The sequence below is a fragment of the Adiantum capillus-veneris genome, chromosome 24, assembly GCF_014529385.1.
Source record: "Adiantum capillus-veneris isolate H3 chromosome 24, ASM1452938v2, whole genome shotgun sequence".
Classification (NCBI taxonomy): domain Eukaryota; kingdom Viridiplantae; phylum Streptophyta; class Polypodiopsida; order Polypodiales; family Pteridaceae; genus Adiantum; species Adiantum capillus-veneris.
The window spans coordinates 126,035,126-126,049,260 of NC_140954.1; the positions used below are offsets into that span (position 1 = coordinate 126,035,126).

General features: G+C 40.0%; 1 pseudogene; it reads left to right on the plus strand.

The window, feature by feature from the left end:
• The first annotated feature begins 1,298 nt into the window (after positions 1-1,298).
• LOC147427098 (uncharacterized) lies at positions 1,299-8,981 on the plus strand (annotated as a pseudogene).
• The last annotated feature ends 5,154 nt before the right edge of the window (positions 8,982-14,135 follow it).

Here is a 14,135-nt window from a genome sequence, read left to right on the forward strand (position 1 = left end):
AGGCATACAATTAAAGGATAACCTAAACCTTGTCAATGCTTACAATGCTTCCCAAGAGTAATCCAATGTACAAAATGTTAAAAATGAACAAAGTTTTTGTCTTATAAGACTCTTTTTCTTTATTGTGCACAAAAATGAAGTCGTATGCATGCTTAGATCAAGTTTGCGGAGACGACGTCTCCCAAACACCAATTAGAGCTTGTCACTCTACTATGGAAGATTGATAGGACTAATGAGCAGACATGCTTGCCGCAGCCTCAGGCTCTCAAGCGCCAAATGGACTAGTCATCCATTGTGGAATGATGTCGTAGGGTAACATAGGGATCCTCTACCCGCTAAGAAAAGGACTAATGAATATGCTTTATCCTCTCTACACCATAGTCGAGGACGACTATGATTTCAAGAGAGAGGTAATGTCATAATAATCAATATCTAATTCTCCTAAATGATTTTCTCATATTAAACTGATCATTTAATGTGGGGAAGTGCCAGGGGAGAAAAAGCTAGAATATTGGTTAAGCTAGCAGACCGGCCACAGTAGGGATCCAAAGCAGGGAAAATAGGGATCCAAAAGGGGGGCCATCTGCAAAAGAGCCATGTGCAACAATGGGCTAAAAAGACCCTAAGGTTCAGCCCATTAAGACTTCCAAAATGCTATGTTTCCAAAATTCAAAGGTTATGTCCAAACTCTTACATATGATTGCACACTTGAGCAAAGATTATAGATCTACAATCTATGTACCAACATCTTTCCATAGCTATGCTACATGATGTGGGTTTAACTACTAGATTTTAAGGTTCATTTAGGGGAGAATTTTGAATTATTTAGATAAACTAGTTGTTTTGCTTGTTTGGATTCAAACTCTATTCTTTGATTTCTTTTTTAATACTAAAGGTTTGATTCCATTAAACTATCAAATAAAGAGGCCCTCCTAGACCCTATTCGCTTCCTAATGGCATATAACCATTATGCCTTGCTAGCTTAATGTTTCATCGATTGTTGACGGGCGAGCGCCAACGACATGCATTGTGCTTCATTAGTGTGTACACATATGTGTATACACATATTCTTTGTATATACATATGTGCTTCATTAGTGTGTACACATATGTGTATACACATATTCTTTGTATCTACGGGCTCTACTTGAGTTCCACTTTGTACGTCTATGAGTAGATGAGCTTAGATGCCTATTACATGCATTTACACTTTTGGCCGGCTGCCCATTTTTAGAAGCTCTTTGTATATAACTCAATTCACAAGATATGAAAGGGCATTCTTAGAAGAGCCAACTCTTGGAGAGCAAAGAGAGCTCAAGAGAGTGTGAGGTGAGTGTGGAGAAGAAGAAGAGGAGTGGCTATGGAGCTTGGAGCTTCCTCATACACATGTAGCCGACGTTTGGGGTTAATGGAAGCTAAGTCTCTCTACTTGCTCTTGTCTTTCATGCTTATGTGTGTTGTTGTTGCTTGATTAAGTCTTAATCTCCTCTTCTCTCTCAAGTTTCCCTCTTGTTGGAGCATTCTAGCTTCACATGTGTGCTAGATTAGAGTGTGTGTGTACATGTGTTGCATGCATTGATCTAGTTAGGCTTCCGTGTGTGTGCTTAATGTGTGATTAGAGTGTGTGTGCTTGAGATGAGAGCAAGGAAAGCATCAATGTTCTCATGTGTAGAGAGTTAGAGTGTAGGTTGAGTGTGTGTGTGCGTAGATCTAGCTTCCCGAGCTTTCCCTCTTCTATTCCTATGCTTTTCCCCTCTTCCTAGAGTCCTCAAGCTATCACATTTGGTGCATCCACGCCTCCATGCACTAGCCGGGTTCTGATCCACCTGATTGACATTATGTCGGTGGGTTGAGCTCTATGCTACAACCGCCAACATTGGCGCCACTGTTGGGGATCGCGCACCTAAGCTAGAGGATCACCCGTGTGATGGTTTGAGTTCACTAATCTTCATTAGGTTTTGGTTTATGGTTGTAGGAATGGTGGTAGGTTTTGATTTTGGTAGCATGTAGACTAATTTTGCGGTTTTTCCCTCTTTCTACACACTAATTTCTCACTAATCTACTAACAATTGAGCTTACACATGTATGTTTGTGTCTAATTAGAGGCAAGGTGTGTATGATTTTGGGCTGAAATTGTTGATGTTTGGTTGCAAATCATGCATTTGGGATTTGGTTGCTTGTAGGTGAAAACGTCGGATCCGGAGCTTCGCGTACACACACGGTGTGTAATCGTCATTTGGACTTGGATTCGATGCATCGATTATGGTCATGTAAGTGCTCTACATCCCTTGTGTGCATTGGTGGTTTGGTGTTTGGGATTTAGTGCTTTGTGTGCTCTCTGAAATCCGTTTGAATGCCAATTTTTTGATGCCGGATTTGTGTGATTTGGTCATCCGTTTGTTGGTATAAGCATTGAGCATTCAAGTTGTGCAATTGGACATCCGGGAAAGTGTATTTGTGCTTGCAAAAGCGCTGATTTGGTTTGTGCATTCAAGTAGTCAAGTACTTAGCGTTTTCTCTGAAATCGTCATTTGGAAAGTATACTTTTGATGCCATATTGAGTTGTTTTGATTGTTTATGCATTTTGGTGCTACATTTGTGTTTCGGATATGGTATCAAAGTGATTTGGAAAGTTGCACTTCATTCGGATTTGCTTTGGGTAGATTCGGGCCAAAAACGCTCAAAAAACGCTCCAAGAATCTCGCCTTTTGCTACCATTTGGTATGTATGATGAATTAGCGGGTGATTCTTGGTGAGAATGTGTGTCTAAGAGAGCTTTAGGGGTTGCTTCATTTTCAAAAATTTTCTGGTGATTTTTGGTAAATTTTTGCCTCTCGAATGCCAAAAAAATCAATTAATTGACCAAAAATTGATGAAAATTCAGACAAAATTAGGTAGCCAAATCCGTCGACGTATTCTTCACGAGCCCGAAACTTTCCCATATTTTTCGGGCTAAATTTTGCATTTTTTGGCTATTTGTTATGCTCTTGAGAATTTTTTTTTTACTTTTTAAAGTATTTTGGAAAAAAAACACACACACACACACACATACACAACATATACATACACACATACACACAACCACACACCCACAATAGCCCCCCCCTCTCCCAAGGCGTTGCCCCCCTCCTTAATTTTTCCCCCCTTGTCAGTTGTCCTCTCTTTCACTTTGTCCTCCCCTCCCCCCCTTTTTTTAATATTGTACCGCCCCTTGTCAATTGTCCTCTCTTTCACTTTGTCCCCTCTCTCAATTTGTGTAGCACCTTTTACTTCAATGCTATGTAAAAGAAACCCCCTCGTCCTTTTAATTTGTGCATAGTGCCCCCTCTTATTTCAATAAGAGTAAAAAGACAAACCGTCCACCTTCACTTTTAATTCAAGAGATAGATGTTTTTTTTTCTTAAGTGGCAAAAGTGAAGGGTTTGTGGCCTAGAGGCTTTCCCACCAAAAAAAAAAAAAAAAAGAAAGGAGAGGGAGAGAAGAAAGCATTTCCTCGCATAGGATCCGGAGAGAGGAGAGAAGAGCAAGTTCCCGCGTCATGCAAACCCTCCGCATTCACTTTCAATTCAAGAGAGAGATATATGCTTTTTTTCTTAAGTTGAAAAAGTGAAGGGTTTGTGGCCTGGAGGCTTTCCCACCAAAAAAGAAAAAAAAAAAAGGAGAGGGAGAGAAGAGAGCATTTCCTTGCATAGGATCCGGAGAGAGGAGAGAAGAGCAAGTTCTCGCATCACGCAGTGAGAGGGAGATAGGGTGCGGGCCGCGCAGCAAGAGAGAGCTAGGAGCTTTTTCCGCGCATCGACGAGAGAGAGAGGGAGACTTCACACCCATTCGTCCACGTATTCACTTGCACCCGCCTTCACTCGCATATGTGCAGTCACACACCCACTCACTCGCACGCACACACACGACCACTCGCACGCGGACATATACGCATCCGCGTTTGGCAGCCGACACACACGCGTATTTAGGTGCGCCACGTTGTACATTCGCTTCGCACACACACGTTCATGTGCATCACCCCGCACATTCCGCACCGCACACCCCATTGACCCGAGTGCCCGAGATTAGACATAGGAGCCCGACTAGAGACCGTGCACACGCAGAGAGTGCACTTTGTGCACACATGATGGCCGTGACGAGCCAGTGCTCCGAGTATATATTGCTCGCGCTAGTAGGCGAGCACAGAGGCCGACCCACTTACACAGACACACAGGGATACTTTTTTGTCCAGTGTCGTGCCTCCCTTGGCCCCACGCAAACATTCCAGATAGTGCGAGTCTGTCCCGGCGACATGCTGGATGGCACATTTAGAGATGATTTTCGTGCCACTTACGTGGTCGACTATTCGATTAGGCGAGAGGAGATATAGCTAGTATACGTAGACGACTGCTTTGAGGCATTCGACCACCCTGAGCAGGTTATATTACAGCGGGTAGGTCACCGAGTGATCTATAGTGATAGTGCTCAGCGCCGATATCAATTAGAGTGTCGTGCATCTAGTCAACGCCTATCCAGAGATGTTGTGACACTAGTTGGTGAGCCTAGAGACATATGCTACGAGAGCACCGCAGGCACTGAGTTTTACTTTTTGACTTGTGGGTTGCCATATGATCCTCGACCGACCCAGCGCCCTGCTTTGAGTAGGAGTCCCTCACCTCCTTGAGACATAGTGCCACCACCCAGGACACTCAGGAGACCACCGCCACGGTTCTCGTCACCTAGACCTGATTTGCTGCCAGGCGTTTCGAGCTACCACAAGTCTAGAGCGATGCACACCTCGGCGAGTGCTAGTACTTTGCATACCACTCATAGTGAGACCGAGAGCGAGAGGCCGCGAGCGACATATTTTAGGGAGTCTCCACCTCGACACCTTGCACCATCTAGAGACCCATCCCCGCCTCTGATGACACATATTAGAGACCATACGAGAGAGGCGACGATGACCCCAACACCACCGTTGAGAGCACCAAAGTTCGGGCACGGTAGACTACACATTGTAGATATGAGTGCCCCTAGACCACTGATCACTACGCTTCAGGCACCGCTTGAGGCTAGAGAGACTGCAGGTAGCACGATACAGATAGAGGGTCAGATTCTATGTATCATAGGCCAGTACCAGCGTGGTATTGCCGTCTATGTTGATTTACATGACCACTTATATGTGCAGATGGCAGACCCATAGCGACCATTGTCTTTACCTAGGCAGATTGTGAGAGTCTACACACAGGCCGATAGAGCAGTCCATATTGATGAGCTTGGAGAGCAGTATCGCTCGATTGAGACCCTTGACTTCAATGATATTGAGCGAGAACACCCAGACGATCGCCTAGACATGCAGACACATCCTAGGCTAGTGGAGCTTCACAGAGTTGAGAAAACCATGACCTTTATAGACGAGCTCGGTCATAGGTACATATGCTTGTAAATTGGTGGATCCAGAGATCCTTCAGCACACGTTCTTGCACATTTGATAGGAGATCCACGTGAGCGAGTTTATAGGGATACCGGCCACGCAGTGTACATTTTGACTATAGGTCTACCCTACTCCCTTCAACTTAGGACTTATGTTTACCCACGACGACCATGCTAGCTCCACGGTTACCAAGAGCTCTGAGTCCTCCAGTCACACCAGTTGCAATATCACCACCTAGGCCTCCTTTGTTGCAACGTATTTTACCACCTTGGGAGAGGCCCAATGAGGATGACGCCTATCTTGACGAGCGAGTGACCGCACGAGAGAGAGCTGCTCAGGACACACCTATGCTTGAGCCTACACAAGAGCCTCTAAGGAGTGTTCCACGAGAGATAGCTCCAGCACTTAGCCTGCCCCACAGGTAGAGCCCCCGAGACTAGAGACTACTCAGAGCATTGTTAGGGAGCCTACACCACCTACCGCTCTCGTCCACGAGACTTCCAGCGTGCAGCAAGAGAACTCACAGAGTCGCACATTGAGTGACCTTGACCTAAACACATATGAGACCATTATGCAGTTCTTGGATACCTATGAGCATCCTTGTTTAGATTTGCCGACCTCACAGCGGCCCTTAGAGATAGCTATCGAGCCAGAGCCATATGCGAGAGTCGCTCCTTCTACGAGAGAGACCGCAGAGCCGATAGCATTGATGTCCCACACTTCTAGCATGCATAGTGGTGCCACAGTCTGTGAGCCACCGAGAGAGCACCCACCCCAGGTAGATGCCGCCTTAGTGCCATCTACGAGTGCTGATTCAAGATCATATCACCCGATTGAGCGGAGACCCCAGCCACGAGCCGTATATTGATAGATCAGGTTCCTAGAGACCACGTTCGAGACACCATGCCGATAGAGGTTACACCACAGATACCTGGACGTACACGGACTAGAGTGACCTCTACTGACATACGATGTAGGGATACGAGACCGCCTACTAGACTTGTTTGGAGACCATGTACATAGGCATCCCAGCCATGTGTAGAGCCTTCTCTAGACAGTGGTTCCGCAACAACGAGTAATGCCACCGAGGAGCGACCCATGATAGATGAGGCACATAGTTTTCCACGTAGAGCTTCCTGGCCCCTTCGACACGTCTATGTTCCCCGTACTGAGATACACGCTAGATCTTTGCCTTGTGACGACACGATTGTGTTTATAGAGAGCCATATGACCGATGACGGACTTTCACATGGTTGGCTCACATCTAGATGGTCACTTGAGGCACATGACTATTTTGAGGGACAGAGACATGTTTGGGTACCTAGGCCACGAGTGGTAGCATACCCGGCGCATACACGATCATACCCTAGCGCGAGACCTCCACGAGCTAGATGTCGAGAGACGAGACGACCCATAGAGAGGCCAGCCCCTCCACAATAGCGAGCATGTCTTAGAGATAGATGCACACACAGACATGCTAGATGAGCTCGCACCAATATCCCTATGAGAGCGCGAGCATTGCAGATTTGGCTACCGAAGAGCCTTCCCCCTAGTTTATCACACGTAGACCCTAGCACTAGCTCGAGTCAGATTTCTATTGACCATCATAGAGACATAGAGCTATGTAGGAGTGTACCAGTGATACATGAGCTTCAGAGACCTATGACCAGTGACATAGAGGCTGATGTCATCCCTAGACATGATATTTTTCCTTCAGCGGAGACCACATGTATAGATCTACGTGCTAGCCAGCCTTTGACCGTTAGACAGAGAGCTATCCTTTTATTTAGAGAGGGTTCTCTTCTTCGTTCTAGTCGCACGCGACTTTGATTTTTATTGATTGATCATGGTGCACTAGACACATGTGCATACACCAGAGGCACTTTTTCCCACTGAGTTTTTCCCTCTAGATATCTAGGTTTTCAGACCTTAGTTTAGGACTTTGATTTTTTTTTCACTATTGCTTCTTTTCCTGCTGATATGCCCCTCGAGGTATTGTGCTTTGTGTGTTACTTTTGTGCAGGAAAAAGAAGCATGAGGGCTAGCTTGACATTTACTCCCGGCGATTTGCATTTGGTGGGCCATCTCCATTGATATTGGGGTCTATCGTCACATCCGGATACGAGGATCCACCCCATTACAGGTGTACTTTTTCCATGATTGCCTCTTTCTCCTCTTTTCACTACATTTTCCTTGATGTGCATAAAGTGCACAACCACATGAGTTTTTGCAAGCTAGGCTAGCTTTTGCAAGTTTCCATCTAGGTGTTTTGGTGCAAGTCATTAATTTAAGTTTGACCTTATTTTTAGTAATCATGGGTATGCATTTGTGACCTTGTGTTAATCCTAGTTCATGACATTGCTAGCTCTAGGTTTTGAAAATTCTACTTAATGATTGACAAGCATTTAGGTGTGCTAGTTCTATGTGCAAGCTTGTTTCATTTGGTTACACTTTATGAGATTGCATCATATAATTTGGAAGAGAAATCCAACCAAAAAACGCCAAAACAAAGGGCTACCAAATGAAAAATAAAGTCTATGTTTATGTGTACGGCCTATCACCTTAGTGGTCTTTGGCAGGCGAGGGGAATCACCTTGGCTCACTTGGTCAAGGCCCTAAACCGATGCCTTGGATTGTTAGGGGGTAGCCATGCCTTGAGTGAACTAGTAGACTCTTGGAGAAGGCCTTGTAGTCATACAAGGAACCAAGGTTGATGTTTGTCTCACTCTTGGATGGTTGCCATGTGCTTTAAATTCCTATTTTTGCATAAAATCAAAAGGCAAATGAAGCCTCTTCCACTTGAAATTCAAAGATTCTCATATTTGTTTACTACTTGAAATGCGCCCAAGCCTAGCTCAGTGCCATTTAGATGTTTGTTTCTTATTAAGCATGCTAATTTCACTTCTTAGACTTGGCATAGTTGAGACCTTAGATTAAAACTCGGACGCCTTTTGCTAACTCATGTATTACTTCCAATAAGCTTGGACTTTAATGAAGTGCCTACACTTGACCATCTAATGTACCTTACAATTTCTATGATTGCTTTGCAAAACTCTAATGTGGTTGTTGGTGCTATTCATTGCTTCTCTTTTATTATGCACTCTCACTCTTATGTTGGACTAGCATGCACCTTAATGAAATTATCTTTTGTGCAGCCACATTCGTCACCCCTCTGACGACTCTTACGGGCCCCCGAGGACGTGCGCGAAATTAGGAAGGGGAGAGTGTTGACGGGCGAGCGCCAACGACATGCATTGTGCTTCATTAGTGTGTACACATATGTGTATACACATATTATTTGTATCTATGGGCTCTACTTGAGTTCCACTTTGTACGTCTATGAGTAGATGAGCCTAGATGATGCCTATTACATGCATTTACACTTTTGGCTGGCCGCCCATTTTTAGAAGCTCTTTGTTTATAACTCAATTCACAAGATGTGAAAGGGCATTCTTAGAAGAGACAACTCTTGGAGAGCAAAGAGAGCTCAAGAGAGTGTGAGGTGAGTGTGGAGAAGAAGAAGAGGAGTGGCTATGGAGCTTGGAGCTTCCTCATACACATGTAGCCGACGTTTGGGGTTAATGGAAGCTAAGTCTCTCTACTTGCTCTTGCCTTTCATGCTTATGTGTGTTGTTGTTGCTTGATTAAGTCTTAATCTACTCTTCTCTCTCAAGTTTCCCTCTTGTTGGAGCATTCTAGCTTCACATGTGTGCTAGATTAGAGAGTGTGTGTACGTGTGTTGCATGCATTGATCTAATTAGGCTTCCGTGTGTGTGCTTAATGTGTGATTAGAGTGTATGTGCTTGAGATGAGAGCAAGGGAAACATCAATGTCCTCATGTGTAGAGAGTTAGAGTGTAGGTTGAGTGTGTGTGTGTGTAGATCTAGCTTCCCGAGCTTTCCCTCTTCTATTCCCATGCTTTTCCCCTCTTCCTAGAGTCCTCAAGCTATCACATTTGGTGCATCCACGCCTCCATGCACTAGCCGGGTTCCGATCCACCAGATTGACATTATATCGATGGGTTGAGCTCTATGCTACGACCGCCAACATCGATGCAAAGGATCTTTTGGCTGATCTTCTTGCATTGATATTAAATAGATCTATGTAAGGTCCCCAACCCGTCCATACCAAGATTGGGATGGGATCCTTGACAGGTCTCTAGGCCGGATAAAAATCAGAGTCTCTAAACAAGAAAAATCCAAGGAATAGACCTTTACCATTGACAATGGCTTGGGTCTATAGCCTTAGAAGAAGACCTAGTCCTGTCTCGCAGCAGAAACGGGACAACGTATTAAAAGTCAAAAGAAACTATTTCGGCCCTATAACTTTCACAATTTAGGCTAAGTTATCCTCACCCAACGCTTTTTCCCCCCTAACATATGTGAGGGCACAGCCGCTGGTAGATTCCTCTTCCAAGTGAAGAAGTTTTCTAAACGTTTCAGTGCGCAGTGATGGATAGTTACCTGACTAATCAAGTCCACCCGTCCATGATTGACAACCTTAGTCAATCCCCACTTACCACCCGGCACTCACACATGATTCTTTTGTTATTTAGTTACTACCACGTTCTTATCACAATTAAAATAACGATTCCTTTTATCCTTCATAACATGATTTTATTAAAACACCTCTTGAAAACAGTATTGAAAACATTCTTTTAGCAAACAAACATCTTTAAACTTAAGACAGGGTACTGTCAATCAAAACATTGTCCAATATAACCATGACCAGTACTCATCTTGTCTCAAGACTACCTAAGGCTGAAAAAACGGCACCTATTCCTTATTCATAATGTGGAGTGGATAAACCCCACCCAAGGTTTCGGGTGCCCATACACCAAACCAGTTGCCCATACAACCGGACGACTCCCCTAGGATAGAAAACAGTATCCTAACTTATGTAGAAACATCAAGACATGACACAGAGTAGAAACTCATCGTTCATGGGGGTAACCAAATTATCCGTGGTTGGAAAGCCAATCATTATCATCAAAATATACCAAGGAGTCAGAGGTGTATTGAGACAAGCTGTCTTAAGGATGATCAATCATATCTTTCCTAATTCAATCAATTTTAACCCAAACAATTCTTTCCTACATTATAAACAATGCACGTTAGAAGTTACCCTCCGTTTTTGGTCAATTATTTCTTTTCTTATTCGTACTCACTCCTTACGTATGCAATGCTAACTTAAAAATGAACTTTAAAAGATTTAATTGAACAAAATAGAAATCCACCTGGGACTGCTGCTGCTGGGTTGGAGCCTGCAAACTTTCCTGCGTCGGCCTATGGCTAGGCCCAGCCTCATGGTCACTAGTGGCTTTATTTCTTTTGTTGCTAATATCCTCTTCCTCGGTAAGAGGATTTCCTCTGGTTCCCTTTGGAGCCATATCGACAGCCTTATAAAACGACTTAATCCATTAGAAGTTTAATTGAATAATCTTCTTTTTCCTTTTTTTACCCAAAAACATTAGGAAAATTTTGAACTCATTTTTGGGCCTTTTAAGAGTGCCACATCATCAAAGTTGTACAAAAGAAAGCAACCCGGTAGACCCTTTAAATATTTCTTAGAATCCCAGGATATGAACTATCATTGGAAATTTCTTGAAAAATGGATTCTAAAGAGCCAAGGTCCGAAAAGTTTGGATGACTTCTATGAAATTTATGCCATTTTTTTTCAATCAACCAGGTTTTGTTATTGTTACGGTAATCTAAAATCACCTTTTTCTAGATCTACATGAAGGCAATGTCCGATACATGCATGCTATATATCAATAGATAGCATTTGAAGAGTAGATTCTAAATATCCAACCTTCGACAAGTTTGGATCTTATTTGCAAAAAATTTACCGATCCCCACTTTTTGAAAGCTATGCCACATCAACAATTCTTACAAGGCCCATTTTTGAGTCCAAACTTTTCCTAATGTAAGGATTTTTGGAGTAAGTAGGTATCTATAATAGTCAATTTGATGAGATATTCCTCCTGTAACTTATTTATACTATAAGTAATTTCTCATAATTACCATTTAATTTGGGAAGTCCTTTAACTAGGTTTATCCTTAGTCTATATTCCATTTTAGCCTTAGTAAATTATAATTTTCTATCGGCTAATGGATTACTCACCCTAAATTGTAATTGAATATATTCTATGTTTAGGAATTTTCATAAATTTGATTTATAACCTTTTCCTCCTATACTTATGGTCTAATTTAGTCAGAATTTTACTTATAGTAATTTGTTATATCAACCCTTTATGCTGAGGTAATTTTTCCACCCTTCAATAGTGATTTTGGACCTCAGGTATTTATTTGGTAATTAGATAATTTTATTTACTAATTTCCTTTCTCTATTTTATACGCAAAATCGGTTACTTTTATTGAAGATAAATACTTAAACTATTTATCCGAGGATGGGGTATTTATCATGAATTCCTCAAGGTATGTTCTACCTCTGGTATTTATATCAAAGGATTTGGATCCATTTGCTAATTTTCCCCTTTTAATTTTTGCTAAAAACAAAGTAATTCTGCTAGAGTAATTACGTAAATTAATTATCTAAGATTGACATGATTATCACGGGTTTCCTAATATGTATTTAAACTTTGATAAATAACTCAAAGCATTTTGAATCAGTTTGCTAATTTCCCTCTTTTAATTTGTCCTAAAAACACAGTAATTCTGATTAAGTAATCAAGTAAATTAATTATCTAAGCTTGACATAATTATAACGAGTTTACTAGCATGCAGTTAACCTTTGATAAATAACTCAAAGCATTTTGAATTCATTTTCTAATTTCTTTCTTTTAATTTGACTTAAAAATAGAGTAATTTTGCTAAAGTAATTAGATAAATTAATTATTTGAGCTTGAAATAATTATCACAAGTTTCCTAACATGTAATAGCTCAAATCATTTTGAATCAATTTGCTAATTTCCCCTTTTTAATTTGTCCTAAAAACAGAGTAATTTTGGTAAAGTAATTAAGTAAATTAATTATCTAAGCTTGATATAACTATCACATGTTTTCTAACATGTGATTAACCTCTAATAAATAACTAAAATAATTTTGAATTAATTTACTAATTTTCCTTATTTAATTTATCCTTAAAATAGAGTAATTCTGTTAAAGTAATACGGTAAATTAATTATCTAAGCTTGAAATAATTATCACAAGATTTCTAATATATAAATACCCTCTGATAAATAATTTAAAGCATCTTGATTGAATTTGCTAATTTTTTTCTTTTAATTTGTTCTAAAAACAGAGTAATTATGCTAAAGTAATTAGATAAATTAATTATCTGAGCTTGACATAACTATCATGGATTATATAACATGTAATTAACCTCTGATAAATAACTCAAAGCTTTTTGAATCAATTTGATAATTTCTTCCTTTTAATTTTTTCTGAAAGCAGAGTAATTTTGCTAAAGTAATTAGGTAAACTAATTATATGAGCTTGATATAATTATCACAGGTTTTGTAACATGTAATTAACCTCTGATAAATAAATCACAGTGTTTTGAATTAATTTGCTAATTTCCCCTTTTTAATTTGTCTTAAAAACAAAGTAATTCTGCTAAAGTAATAAGGTAAATTAATTATAGATAATTATCACGGGTTTCCTAACATGTATTTAACCTCTGATGAATAACTTAGAGCATTTTGAATTAATTTGCTAATTTTCCTCTTTTAATTTGTCCTAAAAACAGAGTATTTTTGCTAAAGTAATTATATAAGTTAATTATTTGAGCTTGACATAATTATTACGAGTTTTTTTAGCAAGTACTTAACCTCTGATAAATAACTGAAATAAATTTGAATCAATTTGCTAATTTCTCTTATTTAATTTGTCCTAAAATAAGAGTAATTCTGCTAAAGTAATCATGTAAATTAACTATCTGAGCTTGAAATAATTTTCACGGGTTTTCTAACATATAATTAACCTCTAATAAATAACTCAAACCAATTTGAATCCATTTGGTAATTTCCCTCTTTTAATTTGTCCTAAAAACAGAGTATTTCTGCTAAAGTAATTAGGTAAATTAGTTATATGATCTTGACATAATTATCATGGGTTTGCAAACATATAATTAACCTCTGATAAATAACTCTAAGCACTTTGAATCAATTTGCTAATTTCTCCTTTTTAATTTGTTCTAAAAACAGAGTATTTCAGTAATTAGGGAAATTTATTATTTGAACTGGAAATAATTATCACAGGTTTCTTAACATATAATTAACCTCTAATAAATAACTCAAGACATTTTGAATCAATTTGATTATTTTTCCCTTTAATTTTCTCTGAAAAACAATGTAATTCTACCTAATTAATTATGAAAATTACTCAAAAAATTATAAGATAATGTTCTTAGCTTAATGACTATCTAATGCAGCTCTGATAATTACCTCAAATTAATCTAAACTTAATTAATATATTTCCCATTAATTTATGGTTAATTTGGATAATTTTTGCACTAATATGATAAGATAATTAATTAGCTTAATGTTCCCAAGCTTTAATTACAAAAATCAACAGAGAATATTTATTTAAGAGAGGATTTATGAGTATACATAGACCTAATCTTTAATTTATTAAGAGAATAGATTAATCTAGCCTTGCTAATTAAGAAGGATTAATTAGGCTAATTACCGTATAAGTTACTCAACTAGAGCTTAATCTCTAGTGATTTTTGTGTAGCATTCTCTCTAGATGAGAGAGAGT